This window comes from Charadrius vociferus, unplaced genomic scaffold (assembly GCF_000708025.1).
Source record: "Charadrius vociferus isolate BGI_N301 unplaced genomic scaffold, ASM70802v2 scaffold45, whole genome shotgun sequence".
NCBI classification, from domain to species: domain Eukaryota; kingdom Metazoa; phylum Chordata; class Aves; order Charadriiformes; family Charadriidae; genus Charadrius; species Charadrius vociferus.
In genome coordinates, this window is record NW_009648712.1 from 1,226,443 (window position 1) to 1,237,224 (window position 10,782).

Genomic DNA, 10,782 nt, shown 5'->3' on the forward strand with positions numbered 1-10,782 from the left:
GTGAAAGTCTTCCCTTGCATTAATCAGGCAGCTCAGTCCATCAGCTCTGCCTGTTTTTTTGTCTGAATTAGGTTGAACACAATGTAGCCAGGTATAGTAAAGCAAGCTGGACAGACTGTGCTTCTGTATGACACACAGTTTATGATAATGATATTCAACAGTTTTTTGGAGACTTGCAGCCCATCCTGCTGGATGTTTGTAGATGGATGCTTTCTCCAAGAGGCTGCTGTGAGAGCTTCAGCTCCACAGAGGGAGGTCAGCATCGAGGGCTCCCATGGCACATTATGGAGCGGTCCAGGAATCAGCTCCAAATCTTTGGTGAGCTGCAATGTTATGGCTGAGGTGTTGTGCACCCCAGCTCCCAAATCACATTATGAACAGGATGAATATTTTCCTTTTTCTGGTGAAGTCTGGAAGCAGTCTGGCTGACCTGCTCTGTTCCTCTCCAAAAGCTTTTGGATGACTCAGAGGAGGTAGGGAACAGCCAGCGGGGTCAGGGATTAAATTGCAAGGGAAGTTTTTAGAGTTGGTTTAGGGTGTGCTCACTGCTGAGGCCTAATGAAGTGTAGCTGTCCTTGGCGAAGCATGTCATAGTAAAGGAGGGGCTGATTCACCCTTGGATAATTTGGGGGGATGGAGCCCTTCAGAGAACAAGAGTTACTCTAGGGTGATGGGGCTGCTTCAGCATTTGCACCCTGGTTTCTGCCAGCAAACGTGCTGTGGGTTTGTGCCAGTGGGTAAGAAACCTCCCTACCTAGCATGAGCGCTCCTAGATCGCTCTGGCCTGGGGGCCTGCTGCTCTCGCCCCCTTCCATCTCCTTCCCAAGCCGCAGTAGGCTTTTTCATGGAAACCCAATTTCCTGGCTCCCGTGGCCGGCAGAACGCGTCTCGAGTGACCCTGTTGCTGTGATTACTCCCTCTCTTTTGGAGGCTAATACCAAGTTATTTAGCCCATGGGCCAATTCCATGTAAATTAAACCCTCGTTGCCTCCCCATGTGGAGGGTGTTGGGCGTGGCACGTGCCATTTTCTATTTAGAGCACTTTTGGGGTGGTCATAACACTTCTGAGACTTGCACAGTGTATATCCTAAGCAGTATTCAGCGCATGGACCTCTCCTTTGATCCACCATCTCCAGCTCTGGACAACGTGCTGACAGGATGGGTGGCAGATTGGCCACCTCCCCATGCCTGCAGTCAGTGGAGGGGGTCCTGGAGCAGCACCTCTGGGTCTGCCCCCACGTTTGACCTCTAACCCTGTCAAACTGGGGAATTTTCACTTGATCCATCTCACTGATCCAATTGGTCCAGCGTCAGGTGATTATGCCTACCAATGACTTTTTTCATGGCTAACTGAACTAGGTAGGTATTGATGAGAGAGAATTTTGTGTCCTGGCTCATCCATTAATTATTAGTTAAGGATGGCTGTGAGCTGCAGACTTTTTCCACTTTTCCCTCCTTTTCACAAGGATATCTCCGTGATGAGATTAAATAACCTTCCTCAGGATATGGGAAGTAGGGTGAAGGAAACAGTCATTTGGAAGAAGGATAAAGCATCCTGGAAAGTCATGTTAACCTGGGCACTGAATGAAACTCTGGATTCTTGAAAATGTTTTGCCAGGGCCGTCCCAAAGCCCATGTAGCTTCAGTAATCCATGATCTCTTCCAGCTGTTAGCATGAGCACCACAGCATAATAATCACCTCCGTGTGCATTACTCATTCTCCATTTTATGATTTGTCTCTGTACTTATTAGATCATTGACAGAGGGAACAAGCCATCCGTTGAAGGAGACCTGGTTGTAATTATGCATAGTTCAACTGGATCCTATTAGTGTTAAGCAACAAAAGATGTTACACGTAATCCAAGTTAGTAAGCTACACGGAGGAGTATGGCAGAGTCAGGAAGACAAGGACTGATGCTCAGCAGAGTGCTGCTTGCAGAGATACCGTCCTGATGACATATTAGCCATGATGCATGTTACCATGGGTTCTTGATTTTGGCTTAACAATCTCTCCAGGTATGAGAGAGAAACACTGAGATTACACAGGAGATGACCAACGACAAATAAAACCTGGCCTGGCACAGGAGACTTTTGTAGTTTATAGAGAGCACATGCCCAAAATAAGAGAAGACAGAAAATATTTCAGGCTGGTGCCTCTGCAATATCACAGGAATGGGTGTGAAGGTCCTGGGAAATCCTCTGGCCCCATGTAACACAACAGTAGGAGCCAGCCAGGCCATGGTCAGCAGACCCCAACAGGGACTCCTCATCATGCAGGTGGCATCCAAGGTAGTGCTGCTCCATTTCTGCAGTAGTGTCCAAGGCAGGCTGGCTAATCCCCAACCCTATCAAGCGCAGAGCCCGTTTTCTGACTGACTTGCATCCAATGTGTGGTTTGCACCCCAGCTCAGATTGCTAATAAATTCAGTCCGCTGAGATGCTCTTATAAGGGATCAGTTTTAGGCTCCGGCTAGATGCAAGTCTTGCCAGTGTAACTGTGCTCAACTACTTAATTTTGCACAGATTTTCTCTTCGTGCTTGCAAACCTATAGATGTGTAAGTTGAAAGGTTAGGGGAGAAAATCCCTCAGAAGTGAAGTACTTGATTTGCCACTTAGTGGTCTTGATATCAGTGCAATACTATGGGCCAACTGTATCAGTTTTATTCTACCATAAAAATGAAACAATTTTCAGTCAATTGTGCAAGCTTTCCTCATTGATATGGTTGTTAAACCAAGCAAGAAACAAAATAGCTGTGGAGTTTGGTTTATACCTCACGTGTTCCAACACAGTGAAACAAGGTAGGAATTAGGGCCAACAGGCTCAAATACTGAATGCAATGATGATGAAAATAATACCAGTAGAATTAGGGAAATATCCTGATTATTATTATTTTTGTTATTATTGTTTCATCAGAGGCCATTATCCTACAATTTTTCTTTCAGAACCGGATTTCAAAATTGATTAAGGGATTTTCTTTACCCAGCCATACTTCAGAAAATGCCATTCTCACAGCACATACTTACAGAGGAAGATGGTCAGTTACATCTTGCACATCCATTTGACTTATTAAAGACATCTGAAGCCAAAGAAAATTTTTGCTATCCACTCCTCTTTTTTTATTAGAAGAGGAGAAATCACTCTGTCTTCAGCAAAAGTCTTCCGGTTTCTTCTGTGTCATGTCATTGATAAACTGCATATCCATCAACAAGGTGAGGAGAGATGAAGAGTTTTTATGAAAATATTTCCCTCAACAACAACAGGAATTCACTGGTTGTCTCACAGCGATCATTGATCTTTTCAACAAGGGAAATATGTGTCATCATCCTTTTGGTCCAGGAGGGGAGACTGAAACCGAGGCAAGGAATTTGCTTGCAGTCATGGCAGATACGTGTTCCTGAGGAACCCATGGAGCAATTAGCAATTAATTTGAGCTCTGATACAGGGCAGGAGGAGAGTCAGGACATCCTGGTTGTCTTCTAGCCCTAGTGGGAATACCTGTGTTGTGTTGAGAAATTCAGTTAATGTCCTTCTGAAAAGGTAAGGAGCAGCAAACATACTTTACAGCATTTGTTGGTTCTCTGCCTCTGAGAACAGCAGACCACAGAGCTCAGGAGAAAGTGAGAGAGCTGGAGACAAAGTAAGGCTGGTGAAGGGCATCTATTTAACTTTACCCAAATATATCTCAGATTCATGATTCCAGCACAGAAATAAAACACAAAACATGTTGAAGAAGTAATTTGTAACCCAAGAGATAAGTGCCAGAAGTTTTGGGGCACTTACTTGAAGTTTAGTGTTACTGCGGGAGGTTCTTAAATTGCAGCAATGGTGGGGAACAGCACAGTTAGTTAGAAAAATTTATGGGTATTTCTAAAGCTTGTAAAATCCTTGGATGAAAAGTAGCATAGCAGTGCAAATTATCTTTCATGTACATTATCTTTCAAATGTAGTTATAAGAAATAAGAGAAGCAACTATATGGTCAGCTTGTGCTGTGGCTAAGGAAATTTACAGGATTAAACATATCATACAGGTCTTTGCAGTATATGATCCTTAGTCAGACTCCTCAAAAGGTCCTAGTCCCCAGAGCAGAGTTTCTTGGTTGTACTTTAATTATATCATGCAGAACAATGTATTTTAACTAAATATATAGCAGCTTGTCTGGAATGCATCCTTTAGGAATTCTTCCTTCTTCACCATATTGTATTTAATTCTTAAGTCCAGCCCCATGTCTCAGCTGATGGCACATGCAGAAGGAGCAGATGCCAGTGTTACCAGTGCTAGAGATGAGTTGCGTCCAGCCAGAACCTGTAAGAATCCAAGCTCCGCTGCGTTTCAGGAAGGAAAGATCAGAGCTCAATTTTAGATCAAATTTGACTTTGTGATCTCAGTTCTCAAGTGGTTTCATATCTGGGAGAAATTTATAGTTTGCAAAAAGTTACAACCTTAAAATGCTGATTGATCTAGAGAGGTTGCTGCCATTCAAAATAAGTGATAATATTTTGTTGCATCCAAATAAGAACCTAATTTATTTGTCAATGTACCAACTTCTCTGCTTATCTGTGGTAACTGTGTCTATCTGAGGTAAAGGAAATTTTCAACTGCAGGCAGTAAGCATAGCCCAGTTTTCTTTTTTTTTTTTTTAATGAAACTGCAGAACAACTACACGTTCTGTACCAACTAAAAAAAGTCTGTGAAGAAATCACCTGAGACGGGTTTGCTGTTACTTTCAGAAAATCCACAATGCTGTTTTCAGATAAGATGCTAAACTATAGGAAATAAAACACAAACGTCCCGAGCCCTATGTTTGAAAGATATCATGCAGATTGTGGGCCAGTCTGTTAGAAGACAATTTGGTCTACCATGTAGGCCCTCAGACTTTGTCCTGTACCTGTGTGGTACTTCACTTGTGGGTTGAGACAGCTGGTGGTTCATAAACAGCTCCTGTTTTGTTTCCAAGCCATGTTGTAGCAGGCAGGTACAGCGTCTGTGCAGACTGAGTCAGGAGCAGCTTTCAGCTGGTATTAGTACCTGCTGACAGGCAGAAAATTACATTTGCAAATGTTTTATCAACAATAGTTTTTGCATAACTTTTTGTAATGATAACAGTAATATATCATCTTGTTTACTGCAATGCTGAGGTTTTGATACGTCGCTCTCCCTCCTAATCATCGATGGCACGACGCTGGAACTTGGAGAGCCTAATGCATTCACCTGGATCGGGAAGGCTTTTTTGAACCATTCACTTACTGCAGCTATTGGTGAGGCAGAAATAATGTCTGGTAACCCACCTCCCATATTGCTAGTTTGTGCTCTTCACCAGCCCCTACCTGGGATCACTGGAGCTGCCACATCCATCGGATGGGATTAGTCTAACGCATGGTCTCCAGATCAGTGGAACAACCCCCAAGCCAGGTATATACAGGACCTAGGATAGAAAAGCAGTCGCTTGAGGCAGCAAGGAAAGTGCAACTCTTCTGCTGCTGGTTGCTGAGAAAATAAAGAGTAAAACATCTGTCTTTAGACTGGCAAGGATGAGATCCAAGCTCTCTGGCTCACCTTTGACAAGAGTAGTCCTCCTGTTTGTTAGTGCTCATGACTCTCCTTAACCTTGGAGAAGCAAAGAGAAACTTTGGAGGAGTGTTTCCTCTGATGAAACGCTTGCTTGCTGAGCTGACTTAACAGCATTTGCTGCTTGTTGAGCTCAAGATATATCTCAGCATTTCATGAACTGTTGAAAAAATTCCCTTACTGACGCTCAGCCAAGGTGGCCATAGAAAAGCAGCATGGCTTGAAGGGCTGTCATAATTCCTAAAATTGTTTTAAACACCCTGAGCTACTGTGGGAGAAGTAACTTTTGAAACAATGTGAGTCCTTCATGGTCGTGTAAGCTGGGGAGTCTGTGCTGCAAGATGCTTTGGAGGCTGCACTTCTGCTGGAGAGGACCCTACGGTCTGCCAAGGCTTGGCGCTGCTGTTAGCTAAATGGGAACTTCGCTGCCTGTGATGCCAACAGAGAGCCGAAGGGCTCTGATTTCCTCTTTGAACTGAGGACCCCAGAGCAGAATTTCTTGGTTACACAATAAAATAATAAAAATGCTAGTTTAAATTTTGAATTAGTGAAGGACTATTTTTGGCTTTCTCAGAGACAGCATCTGTAAATAATCAGGCAGAAGCCTTTCCATAAAACAACACAGAAAAACCTCAAAGAGCATTTAGATTCTGCAACATTTAAACAAGATTTTTAACCCATGGGGAAGCCAAAATCAACACAATGCTTCCTGCACATAAAAGCATGGAATTTCTTAGCAGTGTGGGGGCAATAAATGACTATCACATTTCCCTCCTTTCTAAAAACTAAATATTTTTCAATGGAAATAGTAATATTCATGGAAAAAGAAAAGAGGACTGAGTTATGTAAGAACTGATTTAAGCTCTGAACCCCCATACATTGCAGACTGGAGGCTAATTAAAGAAAAACTGAAGCTGTTCTGTTTTGCTCTAATTGTCCTCCAAGCTCAAGAGATCAAATACGCTAGCTGAGATCCTTCTTGTAATCATCCACATTCATGATCCAAGTTTCAAGTTCATTCCCGCTGCTCTCAGCCAGGTCCATCCATAATGCAAACAAAAGAGGTGAATGATATACTTTTAATTATGTCCTCTACAAAGATAGGAGAACATGATGACTAACAGCTATACATATATATGCTCGTAGCAACCTCTGACCACAGTGTTTGCCCACAGTGTGTGTGAAATCAGAAATTCATCCATAACCAAGTACATATGGATGGGTTATTTGCTAAGGAAGAATGTAAACATTGTTCACAGTAAAAAAATTAATACTTTATTCAAGATGCTGTTACCTTATTTTCTTGGCTTCTGCAGGAGGACTGCTGTTGACTTAAGGGGCTGCTAAATCAGGGTCTTGTGCATTTGAGTGGAAAATTGTTTATGAACAACCGGACACATTTCTGGTCATTAGGTTGCCCTGACTGAAAACTATAGATCTCCAAGCTGTGGACAAATAAACTGGTAAATACCAAATTTGAGGGGGGATGACCAGTGCAGGCAAACAGAACTGAGAAATGTTACAATTTAATACAGCTTCATGAGCAAGCTGTGTGGTTTCACGAACCACCTCTGGTTTGTGAAATGCTGCTAGAGAAGGGCTGAATTAAGCATTTATTTAATCTGTGTGAAACTCTGTGTAAAGAAGCAAAAATCACAGTCTTGCAATTCCTGTTTACCAGTCTGGTTAGTTTTTAGCTGTAGTTCATAAGTTGTTATTTAGTGACTAATTGTCTAGCTGCCCACAAAGGACAGATTTGTGTCTTTTCCCAGATGAGGCACAGTTATGAAAAGTTATATAGTAAAGGAGTCAAGATAATGGCATGCCAAACTGTGCCTAAATCTGTTTTTCTCTGCTAAATAATTTACTCATTTTGATATTCTGAGAGATGCCAAAGCAATTTCCCCCAAAAAATAGTGTTTGCTTCATCGGCAGCTTTGAGAGAAAACAAAATTTTGTGGTTCAGACATAGGAAAAGATTGTCACAGAGATACTGAGCTTACCAAAGTGCATCCATTGTAATGAATTCCCAGAACTCTCAGTATCGGGTCAGTCAGTGTTGGTGTGACCTGGGAGCCTGGCACAGCTGTAGCTCTTGGCTGAACTGTGTCTCCTGGCCACCTCCTGCTTTCTGGCTGCTCCAGGCAGATAGCACTGGAGCACACGAGCATGGAACTGTGCCCCTTCCCAAACCATGTGTGGTCTCTCTGGAGCTCAGCATTGACATTTCCAAAGGAACGAAGGACATCTAAGCTGGTTTGCACCTTTGAAAATCCTGGTTGGGTCTACCACCACATGAAAATGCTTTGATGAAAGTAAAACATGAAGGGACACTCTGTCTTCTGGGGCTGGAAAGGTTTTACTCTGTCCCACAGTAAGAATTTCTTTTTTTTTTTTTTTAACTCTCAAGCATGGGAGCAGCACAGATTGGCACGCTTTGGTCATGGCACCATGTGAAAACCAAACGTTTGTGCTGTAATTAGCTTCTCAGTGTAGCTTTCTTTTTGAACCAATCTAAGCTGCCACCAGAAGAACAAAAAGCCAGCATGGAGTTTGTCATCACGAGGCCGACAGACCTGCAGGGATGAAAGGGTGTGTCATCCCCTATGTGTTGTCCACACATTAGTTTACTAGTTAATGTGACTTGTGGCTTTTAGCATTTTTTGCTGAATATAGCACTTATGATTTAAGAAAAATACACTGTAAGATTCTCTTAAGAAAGATACCTTAAGAAAGATTCCCCTATAAGCAGTAAGGATGCTGAGCAGAGGAACTCACACAGGAGACAGCTGTCAAAGTAGGGCAATCCTGCAAGTCTTCAAAGTAGAGTAAGAAAGTGTCACTTACCTGCAATGGGGTTGATGTAAAGGTTTACTAACTTGGTTAACACATGTATCTTCAATATACAATGTTTCAGGTAGTGTAGGCTGGTGACAATAGATTTTTAGTACTTAAATTGAAGACATACATAAAAGCAGGCATATTTTCCTAAGTTACTTGACTGTACCTGCTTTATGCTGCTGCATTTTCATACAGGCACTCCAACTTTTCACATTAGATGCAGTGCCTGTGCAAGTCACAACTTCTCATCGTACTTTTCACGAGTACAGAAAGTCAAGGTAGGAGCAGGGTTGATGTAGTCACATCAATCAAAAAACATGCTGTTCAGGTATTATGAAACATTTTCCATCATCTTAATTCAATAGGTAATGAGCACAGCATCATCAACACAGAAGTAATAGTATACAATATGGTTTTGCAATTTTTGTTCATATCTTACCCATTCACTTTCTTCATACCATGTGGGTAGCAAACAGATGTATTACATTATACTACATTAAATCCTGTGGAGGCAATAGTCTTAAGTGCTGCGTCAAATATTTATAATGTGGAATTATTTTAGGACAGGAGCCAAGTGCAATATGGCATCCTTCATAGTGTCTCTCTTGTTTTTGTAAGAAGTCGAAGCTCAGCTACCGCCTTACAATTATGCTTCTTCTCTAACCTTCAACATCCCTTTTCATTTGTCACCATCTGAATATGGTTTAATTATTATCCTATATTAGTGTCTCTTTTGCTTTCTTTATTAGCTTTCTCACTTAAGCTGGGAAGGACTAAGTTTCCAAGAGCCCCTTTCAAGCCCTACCACTTATCTGGGTGGGCAAGACCCCGCTCTCTCGTGCCCATGAGGCGCACATATGTACCGACTTGGTGTGCTCCAGCAAGCCCATGGCTACAGACCAGGTGCTGGGAGCAGCCGGCCTGTAAGTCATCAGTGCGTGCTGGGTGTGAGGCGATGCCATAGCCCTGGCCATGACGGCGGTCCCGGGACTCGGCTTATTGATTCTTCTGGCCCATGGGTGACGGTGTGGGGTGGAGGGCCCAGGGGAGACGAGCCAGGGCAAATAAGCCTGGCACATTGTGCCAGCTGTTTTACGCTCAGTGCATTGCAGGGACATTATGCTTTTCGAGACTGTATTCTCTTTGGTGCACAAGACACTAGTAATTTCAATAGCAAGGGGAATTTCCACTCTTAAATCTGCTTTAGCTGCATAATGCTGTGTTTCCAGACAATGTCATGCTTTTCTTTTACTTGGCAAAAATGAAGACCCCAACCATAGCAGCCTGTCCTGAAAACATCTAAAATATCTTCAGCTATTTTCTCTTTAGAAAATCAACACATTAAAGGAGTTTGTTGTTCATCTATGGCCACGTGTCTTCTATTTATGAGTCTGTTTAAATGCCAAACTTTCGCATGCTTCTTTTACTTCCTTTGACTTCCAAGCTTATCCAAATCACTTTTTTTTTATGGAATTAATTTACAGGTCAAGTTAGTCATAGAAACTCTTTTCTCAGAAATATTGGCAATATTCTTACTCTTTATTTAGAAATATTTCTCTCTGAACATGTTCGTTACTCAACCAGCTGTATGACTGACTTCATAATTGAATTGTTCGATTCTTTTGATTGTTTTCATAATTTACCCACACGTGCAGGGTCCCAGCTTCACAGTTGGACATTCAACAGGAGAACGTGCTTTTGTTTGTAGAAGATTTTCTGTAGACTTAGAATGTTGTTTTTTTCATGTAGATTAAAGTTTTGGTGCATGATTCTTGTGTACAGTAATTCATGGGTTTGAGTTTGAATTCAGGGTTTGAGTTTGGTTGAGGCCAGAGTCTGTTGCAGTGTTCCTGTTTGTGGAGCCAGCTAGATGCTGACAAACACTCCAACACACTCTTCACATAGAGCCTAGAAGCAACCCACAGATTGCGCATGTGGGGGCAAGTTTAGCCTGCCTTATTTATGCCCATTTTTCTTTGCTGTAAAGATGCAGCCTTGAATAACCTAAGACAAACCTGTGATTTGTCTTCCTCTTACCTCCTCTTTGTGGTTATGCGTTTCAATATTTAACATGTTGGCAGATGCATGGGAGCTTGTGGGTCAGAACTTCCAGAAGGGGAACATTTCTCTTCATAAGAGTGCTGCCCTGAGCCTGATGGAGAGATTGATCCTTCCCTGTATTCATGGCTAATGTAGCATGGAGGATGCCCAGACATTTCCATAGGCTTGTAGTGAACCACCTGGGTCTCATGTGTGGACATATAAACCGGACTGTTGGCTATCGCTCTATCCTTGAAGTAAAACTTTACACTGATCAGCATTGGTATGGCTGCAGCTGAAATACAAGGAAGGATGGGATGGGATGGGATGGGA

General features: G+C 42.4%; 1 protein-coding gene across 1 annotated transcript in view; it reads left to right on the forward strand.

Moving 5' to 3' along the window:
* Window positions 1-10,782, forward strand: part of COLEC12 (collectin sub-family member 12) — a 90,317-nt gene that overhangs the window by 22,523 nt on the left and 57,012 nt on the right. The window lies entirely within an intron of this gene.